The 17,101-nt window shown below is 32.6% G+C and overlaps 1 protein-coding gene across 3 annotated transcripts in view; it reads right to left on the bottom strand.

The window, feature by feature from the left end:
* The window catches only part of LOC115885361 (lachesin-like), a 249,699-nt gene extending 233,041 nt beyond the window's left edge, over window positions 1–16,658 (bottom strand). For 2 of the 3 annotated variants that reach the window (XM_030904254.1, XM_030904257.1), the window contains exons 1-2: window positions 16,382–16,658; window positions 13,278–13,373 (exon numbers count right to left, since the gene is read on the bottom strand). The gene's annotated coding sequence lies outside the window, so the exon portion shown is untranslated. Of the gene's footprint in view, window positions 1–13,277; window positions 13,418–16,381 lie in introns of all 3 variants that reach the window. The other variant, XM_030904255.1, reaches the window with a different exon arrangement.
* Between the last annotated feature and the right edge of the window lie 443 nt (window positions 16,659–17,101).

Raw genomic sequence — 17,101 nt, 5'->3', positions numbered from 1 at the left:
GCCCATTACAATAGCCACAAGCTAAAGAGCACGGCAACCCTGATTTCCTGCATCCACATCGCGAACCACAACCATTCTTGCAGTTGCAGAATATTTTGTTCAGAAAATTTTCTGGACCTGGAGGTAGAATAGTAGTGGTAGAGGTTCCAGGAATCCATTACGCATTATCCAACCCCAGTGCTGGGGTTCTAAATCATGCCCTAACCAAGTCTGAACTTGGTAGTAAACATGATTGAAATGTTGGTGAGCTGCTGCACTTGTTGGTGGAAGATTTGATAATTGCACAGGTTTATTCAGTTTGGTTGATTCGATGAATTGTGTATAACGAAGATGATCGATGCTGTTCTCAGATTTTGGAGCATTATAGATTGCTAACAAAGTTTGCACTCCATTTTCAAATAACCTTTGAACCGGACAGTTTTCGTCTTCAAATGCTACAGCAAGTTGATCCAAATCCGGAAGTTTTTCAAGTGTTTTTTTTTCCTTTTTACTTTAATTATTACATTTTAATTAATTATAGTTAGATTTATACTAATTACATTTAAAGTAAATAAAAAGACTAGAAATACATTTTTAATTTATATGTCTATTAAAAAATACGATTTCATACATTTCTCTCATGGTTGAAATTAAAAAAATTGAATAAAAATAAAAAGAACTCCATGTTCTTATTTTTAGTTTTCTTCTTTTTCTTAATCATCGCCGTCTGGTCGTTGTGGAGTTTCAAATTCTTCTTCATTTTCATCTTCAACGAACGATATTTGCCTCCAAGTCTTCTAGGATTTCGGGATCAAATGTACCATCTTCATTTACATCACTCTGATAGACAAGCTTGCCCATTACAATGACCACAAGCTAAAGAGCACGGCAACCCTGATTTCCTGCATCCACATCGCGAACCACAACCATTCTTGCAGTTGCAGAATATTTTGTTCAGAAAATTTTCTGGACCTGGAGGTAGAATAGTAGTGGTAGAGGTTCCAGGAATCCATTACGCATTATCCAACCCCAGTTCTGGGGTTCTAAATCATGCCCTAACCAAGTCCGAACTTGGTAGTAAACATGATTGAAATGTTGGTGAGCTGCTGCACTTGTTGGTGGAAGATTTGATAATTGCACAGGTTTATTCAGTTTGGTTGATTCGATGAATTGTGTATAACGAAGACGATCGATGCTGTTCTCAGATTTTGGAGCATTATAGATTGCTAACAAAGTTTGCACTCCATTTTCAAATAACCTTTGAACCGGACAGTTTTCGTCTTCGAATGCTACAGCAAGTTGATCCAAATCCGGAAGTTTTTCAAGTGTTTTTTTTTCCCTTTTTTGAAGTTTTCAGTTTTTACATTTCCTTTTCCAACTTTTTTTAAGAAAATCTTAAAAAAAATCTTCGTCTTCTCGATGAGATAGAGTATGCCCGATGAGATAGAGTGCGTTAATAATTCTCTAATCGTACAAAGAGGTAAGTGTTATAATTAAACGAAGATATATCTACTTAATTTAATGAAAAAAATTATTATATTCAATATGATCTTTTATGAAAATATGTAAATTATTTATAATTATATATTTTTCAATAATTAACGGACTTTATGGCGCGTTTTTGACCGAGACTACAGGTTGAACTTGAATGATACCGTACATAATGAAAGACTGCGCGCTCACCGCCCTCTATCTCAAAAACGGTTTGAGATAAAAAAAATGTTTGAAACAAAAGTTGTAGAGAATTTTATCCTCTACAATATTTATAATAAATAAAAATAGCGTAAATGTGAAAGGGAACGAGATATTTGCAAAAAATGCGTTATAGTTTATAGTTTTTAGTTAAAAAAAATCATAATTTCTTGATAATATGGTAACTAGGGTTCAGAACCGGAAATTCCCGGTTCTTTTGAGATATCAAAGATTCGAAATTATCAATTCCCGGTTCTTTCGGTACCTTCGGGACTCGGTAACAATAATTAAAACATTATTCTTTCATTACGTGAGAAAGTAGTGATGCTATTTCTCATTGTTCTTGCTTCTTTTCTCTTTTGAAATTTCTGTAATGTTTATTAGCAATGATTGAAGTTTAAATATGTTATTTTATTATTTAGTGTTGTTCAATGTATTAGTTATTCAATGAAAATCACCTAACCAATATGTTACTACAAAACAGACATATTAATGTTAAAATTCAACTTGTTTTAAATTTCAAAACAAAGTTTCACGTTAAGATCAAGAAAAGACCACTTGGTTAGTATGCTGCCAGCGAATATTTATAAAAATATGCGGAATTTTCTTCTTTATAGATACCTACACGTGTCCTACCCAATATCCTTGAGTATTCTGTCCTATGAGCCGATGCAATCCGACAGTACATTAAAATGCATGTCGTAAGGCGTATCAAGATGCTTGTTAGTCTGTCATGTGGTAATTTAGTTGGCAACTGTGTATATTACGACTTTGGTGGCATGTGAGGAATAACTAAACAAATATGTGATCTGCCGGTCATGGAGATGTAAAGACTATACAGGGTGACTGAAATTAAAAAATATAAACGATTTTTATTCAATTCCTCCAAAGGAGTTTTCCGTTTTACTGGGAAAACTCCACACATTAGATCGGAAGCATTTAATTTCCTCCCTATCAAAACACAATAAAAACTTTAAATGTGTCTGTTTTTACTGCCCTCGATCCCAGTTTGACTGTTTTTCCGGCCTGATTTTGGGAGAAAAGGGAAATCTAGATTTTTCCTACCGTACCGGGTCAATTGTTTGATTTTCCAGTTTTTCTTTGGTGCTGTTTTTCCGACGGTTTGAAATCTTTTTTCATGGTTTGAAGCACCTAAGGCGAAAAAGTAAAACTTTTCGGTATTTTATTTATTTTCCGGATGTTTCAAATACGTATTGGTATTTTAAGTCCTGAATAAATACTATATGATCGAGAAAAAACGGCGTCAGCGATGGCTATGAAATGAAGATCGTTGTCATTTATTTTAACGATAAAATAGTGAATTATTAACCAGCAAGACAGATTTTAAAGACAAATGATTCAGAAAGATCTTCCGCAAGTGCTTGGGCCTACCACATCCTGAGCAATACACTGACCATTATTTGAGAAGATCATCCGCTACATTACTGGCAAATGCAGGAATGAACATGACAACGTTAAAAAGACACGGAGGATGGCGATCTGCAACGGTTGCGGAAGGATATATCGAAGAGTCCATCAACAATAAAATAGAGATTGCGAAAAAGTGTGTTCCAGAACGAGCCGTTGTAATGACAGAGCCTATTTCATGCAGTGGAGGGACAGCATCGGGAGGCATACAAGGCTTTACAATTTCTGAATCTACAAAAAGAAAATTTTCATTTAATGATAATGTTAATTTAAATAAATAATTGAATTAGTAATTTTTGAATAAAGCTTAATAATTTCTATAAAATGGTGTGGCTTGGAACTTATAACAAACAACTTGTTATAACTTCAAAAACTCACGCGTGTGTTATTATTAAGGTAGTGGTTGTTCGATAAAAATATTATATTATTAAATCAATCATGGTTCTTCTCGAAAAATAAAACAATAAAAACGTAGAAGCAGCAGACCCATAGACAAGATTAAACGTTTCCAATAAGACCCCTTTTTCATTCTCAGGAAAAAAAGGTTCTCCAAATAACCACTTCATTACGAGGACTAATAAAATTCACTTCGTTGTTGGAAAAATCGGATAAATCGAGGTTGATTTTCGATAAAAAAACGGTTTGGGATGTTGCTTACGTTGACAGAATGCGGTTTACCCAAGTTTTTAGTGTCAGATAACGACTAAAACCTTGAGTTTACTGAGTATTTTTCTCGGAATCTAAGATCGATTAAAACCAAAATAAAGAAAGAAAAAATTCTAAGTTTCCAGCTTTTTTGGGTTCCGTAATTCAAAAGGAAGAAACGGAACTTATAGGATCAATTTGTGGTCTGTCCGTTTGTCTATCAAGACTCTTTATCTCGGGAACGGAGGAATCAAAATTTTAAGGGTAATTTCCATTGACCTAAACGTATGGAATTTCAGCAAGTATAACCTTCTTTACCAAAAATTCTAAACAGTTAAAAAAATAATTATATTAAGAAGACTTAAATCTGGAAAACTGGCTAATTAGTAGATTTTACTGTGTAATTGACAGGGAATAACAAGAATTTACTTGTTTTAGAGGAAGACCTTAGCCAGAAATTTTATTTTCGATTTAAGATAAATTAGTAGATCAAAAGAAAACGGTTATATTCTGAAATAAATGACGGATTAAGGTTACGTAGAGTTCTTAATTATCTTTATTATAATCTCGATTCTCTGCCAAGTTGTCGAACAGCTTTAACAGATATTTTGTTACGCTGTTCCTAATCCTGCGGAAAATCATTTTTGAAATTCAAATTTTACCAAGAACTGGCTTTAATAATTCTCAATTTGAGTTCACCTTCTATGTCTTTACATAATTTTGAATATTTAAAAAAGTACGCGAAAAACGAACACCATGAAATTTTGATGCAATCTATATTTTTTCATTAAATAAATTAAATAAATAAATGACTTTATTGTCAAAAAATTTTACAATTTGTAGACAAAGGAAAAGTAAATAAACAAAGTAAACAAACAAAGTAAGCAAACAAACAAACAAAAGAGAATACAAAACATTATGCAAATTACATTGTCAGGTCAACTCTGAGCGTGGGGTAGGTAGATAAAGATCTTGCTCCGCGTTCCTGAGTGGATAAGTGTGAGATGGCCTATTTGGATGGAGTTTTAGGCAAACGGATTCAAATATAAATAAGAATGGAAGAGTTAATATTTTGAATTTTTTAAAAAGTCCTAGCAATGAGTTCTGCTGTTTAGTCCCATTGAATATCGAACAGCTCTCTTCTGGAGCTGGAAAATGCGGTCAAATTGAGTCGCACAACACGTACCCCAGAATGGAAGGGCATATCTGATGTGCGACTCAAAAGTACATAATAAACAGTTCTAGCCACTGACAAGTTAAGCTCCTTAGAAATAGATCTTAATGCAAAACAGGCAGAGCTTACCGAATCGAATCGAGATTTAATGGTGATTAAGTCATTTGATATAATCCTATGAAGTGCCGTGACGTTCTTGTTGCTCCAAGTGAAGCTAGTGTCGTCCGCATAAAGACATATTTCATCACTGATGTTTATGTTAGCATTAAAATTGTGCCTTATTTGCTTTTTGGTCCTACCCAACATAGCTAGTAAGTTGTGGTCTCGAACCAGTCCTTCCTGACATAAGATTTGCTTCATTTAATCTTCTTCTTACAGTGCAATTCATTATAAATTTGAAAAGCTGACAAACGGCGGTTTCTTAACGATAAAAAAAAAATTATAAAAATTGTTGCAATAAAAATAGAAATCCAAAATTCTAAATTTAAAAAATTCAATCCATTACACGGAATCCAGCATCTTCCGCACATGTCACGAAAATCAAGACCGGAATCTTTGATCTGCATCGAAGGCACAGAGTAGCGGTAATATGGCGGAATGTTATGCAGAAATCTAATATCCGGCTGAAGGGAACAGTATACACGGCCAAATATAATACGTTTACTACGAGTAATAACCGATCTCTTTGTGTATATCTACTTGCCGTGCCCTTTGGCTTTGTTTAACAAACACACTGCTTGTTTAGAAGGGCACGTTTAGGGCGAACTGTCATGTATACGTACGTAGTTGGGGTAAATAAAGGGACTAAGGGTGGATGTAAAGATAAGAAGTATTAAAAATATTATCAAAGATTGAACCAGAAGGTTTTGTTCTCAAATTTAAGCCAATGTTTAAAACTTTAATTTTTGATAGTAATAACAAATATTAGACCAGTGTTTTCAAGATCAAATTCGATTATCAAAATATAAGTCATTTACGGCGTAGAAAGCCTTGTCTAGTAAATAAGATTTCAATGCTTTGCGAAATGAAGAAAATGACGTTATGGATTTGACTTCAAATGGCAGGTGATTGTGCATTTTTTTCGAGTTGTATAATATTGAACTTTTAACTAACTCTGAGCGTGGGGTAGGTAGATAAAGATCTTGCTCCGCGTTACTGAGTGGATAAGTGTGAGATGGCCTTTCTTGAGAAGCTGATACATGCTTACGTATTTGGCAAACGGATTCAAATATAAATAAGGAAGGAAGAGTTTAATTTTTTAAAAAAAAAAATTAAACTCTTCCTTCCTTATTTATATTCTCTTCTGGAGTTTGAAAATTTGGTCAAATTGAGTCGCACAACACGTATCCCAGAATGGAAGGGCATACTTGAGGTGCGACTCAAAAAGTGCATAATAAGCAGTTCTAGCTACTGACAAGTTAACCTCCTTAGAAACAGATCTTCAATTACGTCTCGTTATATTTCGTATATTATAAAAATTATACAGATCATTCTGTAAATAGTTCTGACTGACAACAAAACCCATTAGCGAGCAAAGGAGATGTCAATGTTAGTCGGGAACTATTGTGAACTAAAGACCTAGAAGGAATGGAGGAACTAGAACTAAAGAACTAGTTCCTCCCAAAGAACTAGAATTCCCAGGGGTCCCAGAAAAATACAACTAGAAAGCAATATTGAAATATTTGCATCTATTCAGTAAAGTTCGTTTTAAAATTACAAAAAATAATATGAAATAAATTAAGAGATGAAAATGCTTCTATTATTAGAGAAAATAGAGCTTCTAACAAAGGTAAAAGGTAAAATTGTCAGTTTTGTGTAAGGTAATCGGCCGTTTCGGCAATTTATACGCGAATTAATGCGCCATTACAATATCTGCCGGGCCCGAAAAGCGGCCACGCGGAAATTTTGTTTAAGTGTGAAATTCCGATTTTGTTCAAGCCATTGGCTATATACAAAACCGATAGATAGCTGATGATGTAGCGGCAAGAGCCAAGCCAGCACAAAGTTAAATGGCTTTTCAAAAATCACGTTCGTCTTTCGGATAATGTGTTTTTTTTTTAATTTTTGGTATATTATTGGAGTTTTAATATACACGAGGTTATTTTAAAATAGAGATATTTGTTTTTTATTTTTTTCAAAAACATTTTTTCTGCTTTTTTTGGAAAAGTAAAATAACTCGAACTTTACCATAAAAGATTGGATGAAAAACTGATAAGTATAACTCAGAACAACAGCATTGAAGAAATATACGCAAATATTATAAGCAGTGTTCACAGTGCAGCGGAAGAAGCTCTTGGATTAAGAGCCCAGGTTCAAAGTAACAACATGGAATGAAGAAATAGATTGCTTAATTAAGGAAAAGAAAAACGTGTACAAAAAATGGTTGAGTAGTAAACAACAACAAGATAGAGACACATATCTAGAAGTTAAAAGAACGACAAGACAAAAAATAAGAACTGCAAAACGAGAAATATGGGATAAGAAGTGTCAAGAAATAAATACCTATTTGGGAGGAAGGAAGTGTGCCGAGTCATGGAAGTTCATAAACAAAGTCAAAACCTCAGAAAAACAAACGGCCAAGCTACAATTAATACCAATGAACAAATGGAAGGAATACTATGAAGAACTCCTGAAACAGAAAATAGGCAGGAATACGCCACAATATCACCCACAGAAATAAATATTTCCGGAGAAGTTATTAACATCGACATACCGCAAATGAAAAAGGCAGTGGCAGCACTGAAAAATAACAGAGCCCCGGGACCGGAGAATATTCCAGGTGAATTGTTGAAATGTGGAACAGAAAGACTATTTAAAGCCTTAACCTGGTGTATAAATAGATTCTTAAACGGCGCCCCAATACCAAAAGAGTGGGAAATCGCCTATATATCCTCAATCCACAAAAAGGGAAATAAACAAGTGTGCCCAACTATAGGGGTATATCGGTAACGGGTACCCTAAGTCGATTAATAAAGATCTACGACAAGGATGCTGTGTTTCTCCCACATTATTTAAAATATATGTAGCAAAAGCCTTGAAACAATGGAAGAGAAAATGTAATGGAATGGGCATTAATCTGGGAGATACCTGTCTATATACCCTGCAGTTTGCAGATGATCAAGTTATTATGGCCAACGATAAAGATGATTTAGAGTACATGACAAGAAAACTACAAGAGGAATATCAACTATGGGGTTTGGAAGCTGGAGATCTATCAGCCCCGAAAATATTTGCACTTTTTTAAGACTCACCCTGTAGATAGGAAAATCTCGTAGCTGCTTTCATTTCTACTACAGAAGTATACGCATTATTTTATTTTTTGATACAAAAGTATACAAGTTTTGTCATAATCGATTTGTACACGATTCACTTTTTCTTTTCTGCTCACTCTATTAAAACTTGCGTTACACTCAATCAAACATTGTTTTAACTTACTTTACGAACTTTTGCGAAAGAATGAGATTTTCCGAAATCTGAAAATAGTCCTTTCCTCGATAAATAACAGTAAATAACTTTTTGATAAGTGTTATTTATTTAACTTGGTTTAATTGGATCGAAGTTGGTGAAATCCCTCAAGAGAGTCAAACGAAGAAAATTGAATCGTGTTGTAAAGGAAATAAAAATGGGGAAAATTCTTAAGAAAACTACTTTTTGTTGATGTCTTGACCTATATACAATGGGGAAATATTAGAAAAGTTAAATCGGGGGGACACGTTTGATAATGCAGTTTAAAAACGTTGTTTATAGTAGGGGTGGGAATTCTAGTTCCTTGGAAGGAACTAATTCCTTAGTTCTAGTTCCTCCAGAGGAATAGTTCCTTGAACTAGGTCTTTAATTCACATTAGTTCCCGACTAACATTGACATCCCCGTTGCATGCTAATGGGTTTCTTTGTCAGTCAGAACTATTCACAGTATGATATGTATAATTTTTATAATGTACGGGGGGGGGGGGAGAAATATAACGAGACGTGTATATATAGGTAAGTTTTATTGCAGATAAAAAAAATTAAAAAAGAAACTCAAACCAGAGTTTAAAAAACTATATCACAAATCAATTGGAACAAATAATACGAAAATTTTACGAAAAACTGCATTTCCCTTACTTCAAGCTTTCTGTTTTTGTCTAAAGATTCAGAATATCTGCTTAGTTTTATAAGATATTTCTTAATTTTAGGGACCAAATCAAACTGACCATGAAAAGTATAGAGACGATTTGTATGATATTATTTTAAGTCTAGAGATTGGCCCATTCTCCAGCCATCTTTGACACCGTTTTTTTTGTCTATCATACGGTAGTTACTAAGGACCACCAGGGCTAAGAGAAAAGCATTTAAATAGATCTAAATATAATTTTTCTGTTACCTTTTTGGAACAAACTCATTATCATGTAAATTTTGCTGGCACCAGAGTGTGATTTTCTTTTCTATTTTTACGAAAAAAACACGACCCCACATGTGTGAGCGTGTGCGTGAGTCTGCTGCCAGGTGAGAATAACTTTTTTATTGTCCAAAATAAAATTAATGGGCCGTAAAAATGGAATAAATTACTTTAACTTGTAAATATGTGAACGAACTGATGTAAAAGCTATAAAAAGAAGACCATTATACTCTCTTTATAGTAAATTTTCGTATATTACTTTTATATCATTTGGTTTTATTCCGATTTTGTGTTATTTCCAAATCATCGTGTGCTTATTTTATAGAATAATTATTTCAGATCAAACATAAACTTTATTTTATTAGAGTCAGTGATGCGCATATATCAGTATTGTCTGTACCAATAATATTACTCCCTTTATCATTGGAACAACGCCTATAGAGGAGCTAAATAATTATACTTACTTGGGTAGACTACACTCTCAACCAACGGAGGTACAGAGCAATATATTATAAACAGAATAAACATGGCCAAAATAACGTTTAGAATGCTCAACAATATTTGGAGATCTATACAGTACCCTCAACAGTCCCTTCTCTTTCATTGTTCCTTACTCAATATACAGGGTGGTCCGTACTGTATTCCGGAAACTTCGGCAGCATATTCTGCAGATAACAAAAATCTTCAAAACGGTTAAAACACATGTAGGTGGCGCCCCCTACAAATAGGAGTCATATTTACATCAAAATCAAATTTCTCATGTCAAAAAACTCCCAGACGCCAATTTTCATCTAAATATTGACGTTACTTCAGAAATTATTTGGAAAAAATCGAAATAAAAATGAAATTTCTACACCCTGTATCTCTAAAACTAAGCATTTTAGGACATACATTTATACGAAGTTCTTTACTTATTTTTATTTGCAGAATATGCTGCCGAAGTTTCTGGAATACAGTTTGGACCATCCTGTATATCGATATTCATCAATAATTTCATACAAAACAAAATATTTAATTTTTTCGGATTTTTGACTATCTATTATTGATATTCAAACATGAATATTATAAGAAAAATATATTTTAAAACATGTAGTATATAAATGTCGGAGGAAAAAATAAAAAAATAGATGTTTTTTTGCCTAAAGCAGTTTTAACCTTAATTTATTTACATTAATTATTTTGTTTTGTGTAAAATTATTGATAAATATCGTTATACATTGAGTAAAGACCCGCCGCCTATAGGCGCGCTGTCACTATTCTCACTTCCATCAGCTGCTGACTGACGGGGTTCTATTTTGGACGAGTTTGACTGTTTTTATTAATAAATATATTGATTTCACTATATTGATCACAGATTCACTTTGCGAGTGACATTTGTTTTAACAGCGCGTTTGAGGTAGCGATGACGCTTTGTGTCCCCATACTGCTCTGTCTGACCGTTATATTTTTGTATTACATTGCATCAAAATAAAAACACTAAATCACCACAATACACCAAAACACTTTTACTTTTACACTGGACGCGCGTTTCGCTAACCATGTTGAGTTTATAACTTTTGAGTTTATAATCATCTGCTGATGATGCTAACATGGTTAGCGAAACGCGCGTCCAGTGTAAAAGTAAAAGTGTTTTGGTGTATTGTGGTGATTTAGTGTTTTTATTTTGCTGTGTAACACCAAAGGTTCCAACCCTCAACTGTAATTACATTGCATACGAATGTTATATATCTACAAATTTTCAGCCTTCAGAAAACAGTTTGGGGGTGTTTTAATTTTATTAAAATAAAATCTTTGGGCGCTTCGCAGCGCCAGGTGTCCCAGAACTGGAATTGCTGATTGTACCTTTGCTTTTTAAACACAGCTCTTGGACTATAAGAAGACACCGCGACGTGCGACGGGTTAATAAATACTTGTTTTTTAAACTAGAAAAAAAACGTTAAATATAAAACATAGTACCGAAGAAATCAATTTTAAACTCGACCTAATTTAGTAGAACTATTTAAGAAGTTTTTAGCCGTTCGTTGTTCAAAGTTATTTATTAAAACTTTTTCGAGTAAAAAAAAGAAGAAAAAAGGTGTAAAACGGTGTCAGTCGAGTTAGAATTTCGTAAAACTTTGCAATTTCGTAAAATTCTAGGATAGACTAGCCCAGTTTCTCGTCCTAATACGTCTAATGTATTCCTTTTGTTAAATTGAGTTTGTCCAAAGGACTGAGACTTTTTGTCAAGGTTCCGAAGAAGTGTTGTACAAAAACTATTTTGTACGTATTTTAAGAGAGAGAGAGAGAGGAATGTGAAGTACCTAATTTAATTTAATAAAATAAAGTTTAAATTGGTAATTGCGTTTAAAATATTTCGGTTTTATTTGTTTTTATGGTAAAAAGTAAAACTCTTTTATAGTCCGAGAAAATAAACCTTTGAATACGATTTTTTTGGTAAAAACTTAAATTTTTTATATAAGTTACTTTGAAAGATCTAAAAACGAATTGAGAAGGATTTTTTTAAATTCCTCCCCGAGAAGGGGTGAAATAAATAAACAAAATTATTTTTTCGAAATTTTGGAGAAACGGTAAGACCTAGAAAAAAGAAGTTCGAATAAAAGTTGTGGAGCGTCAAATTTTACATAGAAATGATCTCTATACTTTTTTTGCTCAGATCAAAATTAATCGAGATGGGGTGGCTACAAGCTAGGGGATGATAGTAGGAATTTAAAAAAAATATAAATTGCTGAAAAATTCACATATTTAACATTTTTATTCAATTTGTTTGGGTAATTATAAATTTCAATTAAGATTTTTTTAAATTCACCCCGAGAAGGGGTAAAAAATATAAATAAAGTGTTTTTTTCTAAATTTCAGAGATCGTCGTAAAGTAAAATATACAACTCACGTCACAAATTTTCAGAGAAAATTACTACAACTAACTCAATCGAAGGAGAATGCTTGACTATAGCCGTCACAGATGTTGACTAAATGATACTGAGATATAGCTTTATTATTAAGAATAAATAATCTGTAAAAAATTTAATATTCCAATATTTATCCTGGAAAAAAATCTTATAAAACATCTCAATATAATATAAATTCATGGAAAAAAAGTTTAATATTGCTGGATAAATATTTTTTATTAAAATTCCTCAACGATGCCAAACCCTAAATTTTTTAACGATCCAATAGCAAACCCATATTAGTCTAGTCTACGTCTAGATGGTTGAAATAAATTTGAAATATTCTTATTTTAAGTTTTGTATAATAAATTCAAGTCTATGACGGTTTGATTTTTAAATAAATATACTTTATGAAAGAATGAAATTTAACTTTTTTTAGGGGTTTTCTCCTTTAGAAAACTGGATCACCCTGTATAATACGGACTGGTGATATATGGTTCACATCAAATAAACTTTTAGTGACGTGATTAAGCTTGACCGGCACAGCGTTGCCTACTTTTATATATTTTCTTTTAATCGAAATATTTTAGGAAACAAAAATAAATTAATTTTAAATATATAAACAGTTATTATTTACATCAACAAAACTCACCTCCTTAACAACACTTAAGGGACATAAAGGGCCATTACTGTACCGTTCAAAATATTCTAATAAAGTTTTGATACGAGTTTTTTACGGCTATTAATCTGTCTTGTACACTTCGCACTAAAAGAGGTTTTAAAAAGAACAATGTTCGACTGCAATGTCTGCTAGTAAACACTTTTAAGCTTAAAGTATGGCAACACTATTTATTTAAACCAAAAACTCGTGATATACAAAACTAAAGTGTCAAAACCGAATGACAATGTCAGGAAATAAATAAATAAATGTGGCAACTTGACATTTTTTACAGCAGGGCTACCACCTGAATCCCTATGGTTGGGAACAATGTCTATGGTTGGTAACAATGAATTTAAAAATCGCGCCCTCGATTACGTAACTAAAAGTTAAATTGGTATCGAATATACTAATAATAATAATAAATTAATTACTTACATAAAAGACTCAATATCCTGTGTTCCAATCGCCGGAATACTTGTATACATGTGTCAGTCACTTGAAATTGCCACTGTATATCACTAATACTGTGTGCTACGTTCAATATAATTAATTAATTAACTCCCACTGACATTTTCCTAATTAAATAAAAAAGACTCTAGGTATTTTAATACGTATATTTAAAACTCAATTTTAGTTTATTCGATTGCTTCGAAAATGATTTTAATTTTAGTTTTGAACGCGTTACTTAATCACATTTATACTAGCTATAAATGTACTTTACTGCTGTAACTCGAGTTATATTTTATTATATTTGTTTTTCGCTTTTCTCTGTTATAGGTAACTCCTAAATGAAGTTTATATAATTATATTATACCTACGTCATAAATTTACAGGATTATTTTATGTGAATTTTGTCTGGCATAAATTTGGGCAGACATTAATAAATTTACCTGGAAGTACTATATATTTTATATAAAATAATAAAACGAAATATGGCGTTTGGAAATTTTAAAATATGGATTTTAAATTTTGTCTGTGCTGGGAGTTTTGGGTCGTGTATTTTAAAGCTAAAAAGACTTAAATTCATTAAAATTGGTATTTAATGAATCATAAAAAACGCTTTTAAATGGAAATGTGAAAATGTTAAATGGGGCTATTAAAACAATCTTTTTTCCTTCGCAGAGTGTCATGTTTTTTTAATTTTAATTGAAGGCTCTCCTTTTTTCTGGTAAAAATAATTATTCGTTATGATTAAAGGGCGGATTCTCAACTGTCAATCTCACTGAAACAGTCTGACTGATTTAGTTTCACTGAAAGACAGATTTTGCTAGTTGGTCTAAAAATATTTTGTTGAATATGTAACGAAATTCAGTTACGTAGGCAGTTTGATTTCGGAAAAGGCCAATATCGACTCTGAAATAGGGAATGCAATCCCGCAAATGCGGGATCCCTCTGTGATTTCGCGGGATTTACCGTGCGGGATCTGCGGGATCGACACCAGGGGATTACCCTTACGGCTTGACCATTAAAAATAAGTGAAACAAACAGGTTAGTTGTTAGATTTCGTTCTGGTGTGCGTAAGTGAAGAAAAGCGTTTAACTGGTACTTGTGGACAATTTCGTCAAATGAACTGCCGGACATAATTATCGGGACAAGCAAAATTTTAGGGTAAATTTAAAGTTGAATATCTCTTGAACTAAAAAAGATTTTGGGATGCGGTTTGAACCAGGTTTTAGATGCATCTATTGTAATTAAGATACTATGTGGTTTTCGAAAATATATTTAGCGAATTCTCGTATACAGGGTGTTTTATAAGAGTGTGAAAATTTGGTCAAGAATTTTTTTTACCGCAAATTTACAAATTTTTACCAAGTACGACTAATCTGTATTGAAATAAGAAAAAAATCAATTTGATCTTTTTTTTTGTTTTAAGGAAAATACGATGTTTTTTCGAAAAATATGCATTTTTAGTTATACGATAGTCCTAAATGGTACAAAAAGCTTTGTACATTCTGCATATGCCAAAAAATTATTAATATAGAATGTATCTAAAAGCAGATAACTAACACAAGTTGAAAAAAATCTTCAACATCAGAATAGTATTTTGATTTATAAAATAAGTAGATAAATTATAATAAAATTTAAGTTTATTTAATATTAAATATATTTTTTGAACACCCTGTATACATCGGTCCAAATTTCTGTACAGCTAAAAGATACACGGTATATCAGTATATTGTGGGCCGATGCAAAATGTACAATGCCTTTTGTACCATTTAGAACCAAATGTATTATTTAGGACTATAAATGCATATTTTTCGAAAAAAAACTAGTATTTATCTTAAAACAAACAATTAAAAAAAGACCAAATTGTTTTTTCTAATTTCAATATAGATTAGTCGTACATAGTTAAAATTTCGATTTTTCAAAAATTGTAAATTTTCGGTAAAAAAAATTCTTGACCATATTTGTGCACTATTATAAAACACCCTGTATACGAGAATTCGCTAAATATATTTTCGAAAACCACATGGCATCTTAATCACAATAGATGCGTCTAAAACCTGGTCCAAACCGCATCCCAAAATCAAAGAGAGAAAAGAAGAGCATTTATTGTTTACAATCCCGCAATTTTGGGGATCCGCGGGATTGATTGCTTTAATCCCGCGGGTTTGCGGGATTGAGATCTGGGTGCGGGATTGCATTCCCTAGTTGTAATTTTTCGTCTGACCCTGTTATAAAACAACCGAGTAAAAAAATATACATTTACGACGTTTTTTACGTAAAAAAGTATCTTTATAAAAATCGCTACGAGTAATGGTTCTCGATATATTTTGATTCGAAGTTACCAATACTTGTCATCATTGACCTAAATTAATTACATATTGACTGTTATTAGACTGACATCATAAATTTGAAATGTTTTCCTGTCAATAAAAATTCAACAGAAACAGTTTTATCGTAATTTTTTCGAAGAAAAATTTATGATTGATTTAAAAAATAAAAAGTTCCCAAATTTATCAATTCATTTTAATAACTAACTCAACGTGTTTATTTTTTCTCAATAATGACTAAAAATTATCATAGATTCTCATATCAAAAAACAGACACCAATTTTCATCCAAATATTGACGTTCCTTCAGAAATTATTTAGAAACAATCGAAATAAAAATGAAATTTCTACACCCTGTAATTCGGAAACTGAGCATTTTAGGACATACATTTATACGAACTTTTTTTACTTCTTTATATCTGCAGTTTCCGGAATACAGTTCGGACCACCCGGTATATTACAAAATTCTACAGCAAAATGCTTTCAAAATTCTTTTTTTTAAACAAACCTTCAGAAACAAGAGGCAATATAATGGTTTAAAGAATATTATTTCTTATACATACAGAATTGTTGTAATTGTTGTAACATAAAATCTAACGTAAATACCAACGAGACTCTAGTTAAAACCGTCAAAATTTAAACAATAAACCGGCAATTTTTTAGATAATGATAATGATTGTAACAATATCTCTCGCAATATTTATATTTCTATCTCTCTAAAAGGATCTATTTAGGAAAAAGTCAGTGAGAATATAAAAAAGCACACCTTATAATCACATTAAATCCTCATATAATACAATCGTCATTTCTTATACACACACAACATTGTTTTAATTGTTACATCTCATTTAACGCAAAGAATTTTACGTACAATAGCCCAAAATTTAAAACAACAAAAAAAAATTGGTCCTTCGAGCCAAATAAAAAAATTTTCCCAAGAATTTTTGGTCCTTCAAGGCGCCGGTAATTTTCGCGGCGAGACTCGCACCGCGGCGGAGAGGAAGGGTAAAGGGAGAGGCGTCGCGACGCCGAAACGTTGACGTCGTCGGTAGCGTCGGCCGGATACTGGAAGGGCTCGGCCTCCGACTGGGGCGATTTTAGCGCCAGGCGTCTTGCGCGGGAGGTTGCCGAACTAAAACTGCGTTTTCCGACGTAGAAAAAAAGATTGCGAGAGAACCGTTTTGGTTTTATTGGGGATCGGTGATCGAGTGTGATGGTTCTTGACCTAGCGCCACGTTTAGTTATTGTTGAGCTCAGAACTAGTTAAAGGCATGTACAATCATCTGCCTTTGAATATCAAGTCGCTCTCAATCTTTCCCGCATTTTGCAAAGCTCTGAAATTATACTTACTGGAGAGAGCCCTATATGCGGTAAACGACTTTTTTGTTGATGTTTAATCATGAACAATTTTGAATTTTAAAATTTCGATCATCTCACACACTGGTCAAAAGTTCGAGTATTTAGTATTTTATAACTCTTAAAATTA

The sequence above is a fragment of the Sitophilus oryzae genome, unplaced genomic scaffold, assembly GCF_002938485.1.
Source record: "Sitophilus oryzae breed Bouriz unplaced genomic scaffold, Soryzae_2.0 scaffold_381_pilon_pilon, whole genome shotgun sequence".
NCBI lineage: Eukaryota > Metazoa > Arthropoda > Insecta > Coleoptera > Curculionidae > Sitophilus > Sitophilus oryzae.
Note: the sequence above shows the minus strand (reverse complement) of the source record. Positions and strands in the feature narration are given on the sequence as shown.